Source organism: Notamacropus eugenii, chromosome 4 (assembly GCF_028372415.1).
Source record: "Notamacropus eugenii isolate mMacEug1 chromosome 4, mMacEug1.pri_v2, whole genome shotgun sequence".
NCBI classification, from domain to species: Eukaryota; Metazoa; Chordata; class Mammalia; order Diprotodontia; family Macropodidae; genus Notamacropus; species Notamacropus eugenii.
In genome coordinates this window covers 189406604-189415933 of record NC_092875.1, presented here as the reverse complement: position 1 = coordinate 189415933, position 9330 = coordinate 189406604, and the positions used below count along the sequence as shown (strand labels likewise).

General features: G+C 37.5%; 1 non-coding gene across 1 annotated transcript; it reads right to left on the bottom strand.

Moving 5' to 3' along the window:
• Positions 1–5665: 5665 nt before the first annotated feature.
• LOC140502961 (U6 spliceosomal RNA) lies at positions 5666–5769 on the bottom strand. The gene has a single exon (XR_011966678.1). It is a non-coding gene; the product is annotated as a U6 spliceosomal RNA (small nuclear RNA).
• Positions 5770–9330: the final 3561 nt, after the last annotated feature.

Genomic DNA, 9330 nt, shown 5'->3' with positions numbered 1-9330 from the left:
ATATGCTTAAGTGAATAAAGACCACATTGGGGCAACAATTAGGGATTTGCCATCGTATCTTAGTACAAGGCTATTGACTTGTATAGGACATACTGGATTTGTCATTTAGAAGAATCCTACAGCCAGCCAAACCCTTACACCAATAACTGTTAATTGTGTCCACTATACATAACCCATGATGCTAGATCCTAAGAGAAACAGGATGTTTCCACAAGGCACAGTGTCTCCTGTGCTGGCGCTTATAGTCTGGTGAAGGGATATGACACAACCAAAGATAATGATAATCACTATAATAAGAACTTACATTTATACAAGATTTTAAGGTTTGCCAACCTCTTTATAGAACAATATTATGCAGTAAGTGCACTAGAAAAACACAAAACGAAGTGTGATAGGTACAAAGGGATTCAGCCCTCCATTAATATTCTTTTTAAGTCCTCTGGACTGGAAGATTCCATTAAACAGAAAAGTCACAGGATAAGTCCCTATCCTCATGGAAACAAATAAAATGGTGATGTAGTAGACAGAAGACTGAACCTGGGATCCAGATGCTACCTCAATTACACAACCCTGGGCAAATCATTTAACCAGTCTGCCTTAGTTTTCTCATTTGCAAAATGGGGGGTAATAAGAACACCTATCTCCTAGGTTTATTGTGAGGATAAAATGATGTAATATTTGTAGAGTGTTTTACGAGCTTTAAAGTGCTACATAATTATTAGCTATTATTATGGTAGCATTGTCAATAGGGTGCTGGACCTGGAGTTAGAAAGACCTGAGTTCAAATGTAGCCTCAGAAACTATGTGACCCTGCGGTAGACATTTAACCTTTGTTTGTCTCAATTTCCTCATTTGTAAAATGGGGGCCATAATAGTATCTGTAGTGAGAATCAAATAAGATAATTATTGTAAAATGCTTGACACAATACCTGGCACATAAATGTTATACAAATGTTAGTTGTCATTGTTACTGCTGTTGTTAAAAGATGTGAGAAATTTTTTTCAATGATTTAAAAAAACTGAATGGCTGACTTGACTGGTTTTTTTAGTATATGATCTGCGAGTTTTAACCAGTTAATTTATTTTACCTATTAACATGTATAGTGTATATGCCACACTAAAATCAGTGCAACTAATCAACAGGAGAAAATTTAAATGTATTTAAAGCTACAACACATTAAGTTAAACAAAACATATTTTTTTTAAATGTGACAAACACTTTTATACTCATGCTTAACTGTTGACATGGAGGAAATGTTATATACTTCATGGGAAAATGTCAACTGATGTAAATAATAACAAAAATATTGTTTTATTATATACTCATCTGAACAATGTCAGAAGATTGAGTTGCTGTGGGGCAAGGGACAGACAGGTACACAGGACATATGTTCACAAAGACAATTCCACATCTTCATTTAAGACAGCCAGGAAAGTAGGCAGGAAAGTAAGCTGGTAGATGGCAAAAGGTGATGTGTGTGAGTGACAGCCTGGTTGGAAAATCAGTAGTTCTGAACCATGTATTATTTGGTATGAAAACCAAGTGGGTGCCTAGGGGGAGCAGGAGTGGATGGGGAGCTTAACAGCAATGGTATTTGGATTTCCTTCCATTATATTGTGTGTGTGTGTGTGTGTGTGTGTGTGTGTATGAGTGTACACATGCATATTGTGTGGGGGAGGGGCAGGGAACCAAGGGTTGTTCATGGGCTTTTGTCTCTAGAAAGATTTGTGGGGTTTTTTGTTTTAATGCTTTCTACTACAGAATATACCAGTAAGAACAAGCTATAATGATAGTTAAAAGATCAAATTCATTCAAATACTGCTTAACTAAATCATGAAACAGTCAAAACTGCCTCTGGTGTCGATTCCTGGAAGAGAGTGGTAAGGGAGATGGGTGAAAAGGGATCTGGCAGCTTTACAAATAACAACACTAATACATATTATAAACACTATGTGAAATTATCATTATGAACTTTCTTCACCCCAGGAAATCAAAAGAGCTTCCTCAACGGACAGATTATTACATCTTTTTCCTCTTTGGGGTTAGATTGGGCAAGAATCCAAGAAAACCTCACTTAAAGTATTAACATAGGCAAATGATGAAAGGCAAAAATGGCAGAAAGAGAGGAAACGTGCAGCCCAGATTTCTTGCACAATTACCCCAGAAAAGATCGAGGAAGAGTGCTAGACTCAATGATTATCAAGAAATCTGAGAAGAAACTATAGAGGACACCAGTTTCTAGCCCAGGTTGGCATGAATAGATGGACACAGGCCTATGGGTACTGGGGATGGACTTAAGCCAATAAGGCTTATGAAGGACCTTTCCAACACATGGACTAGGTTTAAAATCTAAGGCTATGTAAACAAGGGCTAGTCTTTAGCTGTGTGCCACCAACCTTAGGAGCTTTCTGTTCATGAGTCAGAATTGGAGGCTGTAGCTTTGTACCTCAAAAGGGAGAACAGACCAGGGGAGCCTGTAGATCTGTCATTCTGACCCAGCAGAGTTTTCTAGTATGGCGATAGGGGCTAAGGCCAGCAGCTATCTGTTGGAGCTTCAAAAGCGAGGAGATCTCATTGATGGGTTATCCATACCCCAAAATATGATCAGGAGTCTACAAAACCCCTGTAAGGCAATGATCACTTCATGCCCCAGATAAGACCAGTTAGGGCACTGAAAGTTTACAGCTCAATGGCCTGAAGTCATAGAAGAGTACAACACTCAATAACTGGAGAAAGAAGTGGCAGGATTACAGATAACATATATCAGAACCTAATAAGGTCCTATCATGCTTTGCCAAAGTGAATTACAAAGGTTGGACCTTACACAGAGTCTTGATTCAGAAATTAAGGCTGGAAAAATAAGTAGGCTAACTAAGATGCTAATGATAAAGTAATATTATGGATTCAAGGATGTCCAAGACACAAACCTAGAAGAAGAGAATTGTTCCACATCTACAAGTAAAGCTTCAAACAAAAATGTAACTTGGCCAAAAGATCAATTAGAATTCTTAAAAGAAGTGAAGTGAGAGTTTTAAAATTGTATTTAAAAATTAAATGAGTTCTAGAGAAAGGAACCAGAAAGCAAATGAGAGTTCTAGAGCAAGTATTCTTAATCTGGGATTCATAAACTTTTTTTTGTATGTAAATTTATTTTCAGTTTGTAACATTCACTCCCATAAAATTTTGAATTTCAAATTGCCACCCCAGGACAGTATGTATTCCAATTGTCCTTTCCTCCAGTCTGCCCTCCCTTCTATCACCCCCCCCCATCCCTTTCCCTTCTATTTTCATGTGGGGTAGGATAGATTTCTACAGCCCATGGATTATATAAAAACAACCTCTAATATTCATTTTTAAAGCTTTGAGTTCCACATTCTCTCCCTTCCCCCTCCCCACCCACCCTCATTGAGAAGGCAAGCAATTCAATAAACAACGTCAAGTGCAAGTCATGTCATCATTTCTCTGATAGCATGGTCTTCTTCAGCAAAGAAGGACAAACATAACATATGTTGTCATGCAAAACACCTCCATAACAGTGATGTTGTGAAAGAATAACTATATTTCCCTCTATCCTGTCCTGCCCTCCATTAATTCAGTTCTCTTCTTTGACCTGTCCTTCTACAAAAGTGTTTGCTTCTGATTACCCCTTCCCCCAATCTGCTGTCCCTTCTATTATTCCTCCCTCTCTTATCCCCTTCCTTCCTGACTTCCTGTAGGGTAAGATAAACCTCCATACCCAAGTGTATATTTTATTCCTTCCTGAAGCCAAATCCAATGCAAGGAAGGTTCACTTATTCTCCCTCACCTTCCCCTTTTTCCCCTACATTGTAAAAGTTTTTTCTTTCATCTTTTATGTGAGATGATTTACTACATTCTCCCTTATATATTCCTCTCAACCCATAATTTTCTTTTTTAGGTATAATCTCTTCATATTCAGCTCACCCTGTGCCCACCCGCTCTGTTTCTCTCTATCTCTGTCTGTCTTTCTCTCTCTCTCTCTGTCTCTCTCTGTCTCTGTCTCTGTCTCTGTCTCTCTCTCTCTCTCTCTCTCTCTCTCTCTCTATATATATATATATATATATATATATATATATACTCATGCACACACACACCCCCCCCCACATATATACATACACATACACATATACATATACACACACACACATACACATATACATATACACACACACACACACACACACATATATATATACATGTTCCCTCCAACTATTCTATTACTGAGAAAGTTCTCATGAGTTACAAATATCATCTTTCCATGTAGGAATGTGTGGCAGCAAGCAGGGTGGCTATACGTTCAGACCCCTGACTGTTCAGATGTAAAGGCTCTCTCAATCCAGGAATGTATGTAAATTGTATGGCAATATTGCTTTGATTCAGATAGTAAGAACCCTGTCTTTTGGTCTTTATCTCTCTGCTTATATTATTCTGTAGGTTGTACTGATTAAAGTGATTGATCCCTCAACAACTGCCTTTCCTTTTATAAATGCTGATTTAAGAACCTGTGATAGTAGCTCTCCCCCTACTCCATGGATGTTGGGGTGCTTACCTATACCGAATGTAGACAGTTCAACTTTAATAAGATTTTTACAGTTGCTCTTTCCTGTTTACCTTTTCATGTTTCTCTTGGTTGTTGTATTTGAAAGTCAAATTTTCTGTTTAGTTCTGGTCTTTTCAATAAGATTGCTTGAAAGCCTCTATTTCATTGAAGTTCCATTTTTTCTCCTGAAGTATTATAGTCAGTTTTGCTGGGTAGATGATTCTTGGTTTTAATCCTATCTCCTTTGACCTCTGGAATATCATATTCCAGGTCCTTCGATTCCTTAGTGTAGAAGCTGCAAAATACTGTGTTATCTTGATTCTGTTTCCCAAATAATTGAATTGTTTCTTTCTGGCCACCTGTAATATTTTCTACTTGACCCAGAAACTGTGGAATTTGGCTACAATATTCCTACGAGTTTTCCTTTTAGGATCTCTTTCAGGAGGTCAGTGGTGGTTTCTTTCCATTTCTATTTTACCCTCTCATTCTAGAATATCAGTACAGTTTTCCTTGATATTTTCTTAGAAGATTTGATGTTGAGGCTCTTTTGTTTGATCATGGCTTTCAGGTGTAGTACAATAATTTTTAAATTTCTCCTGAATCCATTTTTCAGGTCAGTTGTTTTTCCAGTGAGATATTTCACATTGTCTTCTATTTTTTCATTCTTTTGGTTTTGTTTTATAATTTCTTGATTTCTCATAAAGTCATTACCTTCCATTTGCTACATTTTAATTTGTAAAGAATTACTTACCTCACTGACCTTTTGGACCTCTTTTTCCATTTGATTCATTCTGCTTTTTAAGGCATTCTCATCATTGGCTTTTTGGACTTCTCTTGTCATTTGGGTTAATCTAATTTTAAACATGTTATTTTCTTCAGAATTTTGGGGGGGTTCCTTTAGCAAGCTGTTGACTCATTTTTCATGACTTTTTTTGCATCACTCTCATTTTCCAATTTTCCTCTACTTCTTTGACTTGATTTTCAAAATCATTTTTGAGCTTTTCCATAGTCTAAGACCACTTCATATTTTTCTGAGAGGTTTTGGATGCAGGAACTTTGGCTTTGTTTTCTTCTGGTTGTATGTTTTGGTCTTCCTTGTCACCAATAAAAATATAGAATGCTTCATGAATTTGCATGTCATCCTTGCACAGGGGCCATGGTAATCTCTGTATCATTCCAGTTTTAGTATATGTGCTGCTGAAGAAAACACCATAAATTAATTTTTTTTATTTTTTAAGTCCATACATTGCAATAAAGTACTAAGTCTACCAGAAAAATTCCTCACACCTTGTGGTTGTTGCTGTCTACAAAGTTCTCCTGGTTCTGCTCCTTTCACTCAGCATCAGTTCATATAAGTCTTTCCAGGCGTCTCTGAAGTCTTCCTGTTCATCATTTCTTATAGTACAATAGTATTCCATTACATTCATGTACCACAATTTATTCAACCATTCCCCAATTGATAGGTATCCCCTTGATTTCCAATTTTTGGGCATGACAAAGAGAGCTGCTATAAATATTTTTGTACATATAGGACCCTTTCCCATTTTTATGACCCCTTGAGGATACAGACCTAGAAGCAGTATTTCTCGGTCAAAGGGTATGCACATTTTTGTAGCCCTTTGGGCATAGTTCCAAACTGCTCTCCAGAATGGTTGGATCAGCTCACAGCTTCACCAACAATGAATTAGCATTCCAACTCTCCCACATCTTCTCCAACATTTATCATCTTCCTGTTTTGTCATGTTAGCCAATCTGATAAGTGTGATGTGATATCTCAGAGCTGTTTTGATTTGCATCTCTCTAATCAATAGTGATTTAGAGTATTTTTTCATATGACTATAGATAGCTTTAATTTCCTTCTCTGAAAACTGCCTGTTCATATCATTTGACCATTTCTCAATTGGGGAATGACTTGTATTCTTGTACATTTGATTCAGGTCTCTATATATTTTAGAAATGAGGCCTTTATCACAGACACTAGTTGCAAAAATTCTTTCCCAGTTTTGTGCTTCCCTCCTAATCTTGGTTACATTGGGTTTGGTTGCATAAAAACTTTTCAATTTAATGGAATCAAAATTATCCATTTTGCACTTCATGATGTTCTCTATCTCTTGTTTGGTCATATATTTCTCCGTTCTACATAAATCTGACAACTACACTATTCCTTGCTCCTCTAATTTGTTTATAGTATCAATCTTTATACCTAGATCATGTATCCATTTGGACTTTATTCTTGTGCACAGTGTCAGGTGTGCCCAGTATGTGTCACATTGTTATCCAGTTTTCCCAGCAATTTTTGTCAAACAGTGAATTCTTATCCCAGAAGCTGGGGTCCTTGGGTTTATCAAACAGTAGATTGTTATATTCATTGACTACTGTGTCTTGAATACCTAACCTAGTCCACTGGTCTACCCCTCTGTGTCTTAGCCAGTACCAAGTGGTTTTGATTATTGCTGCTTTATAATACAACTTGAGATCTGATAGGGTTCAGCCACCTTCCCTAGCATTTCTTTTCATTAGTTCCCTTGATATTCTGGACCTTTTCTTCTACCAGATGAATTTTGATGTTATTTTTTTCTAGCTTGAGAAAATAATTATCTGATAGTCTGATTGGTATGGCACTGACTAAGTAAATTAGTTTAGGTAGAATTGTCATTTTTATTATATTGGCTCAGCCTATCCACAAGCAACTCATGTTTTTCCACTTACTTAGTTCTGACTTTATTTATGCAAAAAGTGTTTTGTAATTGCATTCAGATACATCCTAGGTTTGTTTTGGCAGGTAGACTCTCAAATATTCTATAGTGTCTACCCTAGCTTTAAATGGGATTTCTCTTTCTATCTCTTGCTGTTGAGCTTTGTTAGTCCATAAACTAATTTTTACAAAATAAAGCTCATTTCAATATAATTATTTCCTTTGTAATACTATACTTTTTATTTTACACATTTAAAAGCATTATTCTGAGAAGGGGCCCATAGATTTCACCAGACTACCAAAGTTCATATTATAAAAAGGGATTAAGAACCTCTCTACTAGAGAAGAAATTTGGAATGAGAATAAACAGCTTAATAAAGAGATGGTAAACTTTACTCCCTGAAAATTGGAATGGATCAAACAGAGGGTCTATATATCAAAGCACTTCAAGAAAAAGGAAAGGACCTATGCGTGCAAATATATTTATAAAAAAACTCTTTTTGGTGGTAAAAATTGGAAACTGAAGGAATGACCATGAATTTGAGGAATGACTGAGCAAGTTACGTTTATTGGTTGTTGTCCTTCATTCTCAAAGAGGACCAAAATGACATCACCATGATCAAGTAAAGTTTCAGTGTATCCAACTGCTGATCAGACCAATATGAGCCTGGGATGCTCTACCACAGACTGAGCACAAATAGTCCATATGAATATTTGGAGTAGTTACTCCAAACTTGCTCATCCTGTGTTTCCTTTGTGCTGTCTCAATTCTACCTTGCTCATAGAGCACAGTACTTTTTCTGATGTGGCCACGCCATGCTGAGTGGTCCTGTGCCAGTGTCTCTCATGTCCCACAATAGAATCGAAAGTTCTTTAGAGAGACCTTGAGAATGTCCTTGCATTGCTTCTTCTGACCACCATGTGATCACCTGCCCCATGTGAATTCTCCCTAAAATATTCTTTTTGGCAAGTACATATTTTGCATTCAAAAAACATGGCCAGCCCATTAGAGTTTCACTCTCTGAAACATAGTTTGAATGCTTGGTAGTTCAGCTCCAGCTAGGACTTCAGTGTCTGGTACCTTATCCTGTCAGGTGATCCTCAGAATCTTCCTAAGACAGTTCAAATGGAAGTGATTCCGTTTCCTGGCGTAGTACTGGTAGACTGTCTGTGTTGCACAGGCATACAACAATGAGATTAGCACAATGGTTCTGTAGACCTTCAGTTTGGTAGTCAGCCTATACCTCTTCTCTCCCAAACTTTTCTTCAGAGGTTCCCAGACATTGAGCTAGCTCTGGCAATGCATGTGTCAATCTCATTGTCAATGTGTGTATCCCTGGAAAGTATATTACCAAGGTAAGTGAACTTACTCACAGCATTAAAAACTTCTCCATTTGTTGTAACCAATAGTTTCATGTATGGATGGTGTGGTGGTGGCTGATGGAGCACCTGTGTTTTCTTGGTGTTAATTGTTAGGCCAAAATTAGCACAGGCAGCAGAGAATTGATCCATACTTTGTTGTATCTCAGCTTCAGAGGATGCACTGAGTGCACAAACATCTGAAAAAAGAAAATCATGCATCAACACTCCTTCCACTTTGGTCTTGGCTTATAGACTTTTCAAATGGAAGAACTAACCATTAGTACAGTAGTTTACCTTGATGCCATGTTCATCATCATTGAAAGAATTTGACAACATGGTTGAAAACATCATGGTAAAAAGCATGGGAGCAAGAACACAGTCCTATTTCACTCTACTGATGACTGGGAAGGCACAAAAGCATTGTCCACTATCCAGAACCCAGGCAAAAATGCCATCATGAAATTGATGTACAATGCTGATGATCTGGGCAACCTATTTTGACATAATTTTCCACAAGCCCTCAAAACTAAGTGTCAACGGCCTTGGTCAGATCTAAAAACGTCGTGTACAGACCTCTGTTCTGCTCCTGGCATTTCTCCTGGAATTGTCAGGCAGCAGACACCATATTGACTGTTCCTTGGCCCTTTCTAAAGCCAACTGGCTCTCAGGTGTATACCCATCTTCCAGGTGAAGGATCAGTCTGTTAAGGAGGAC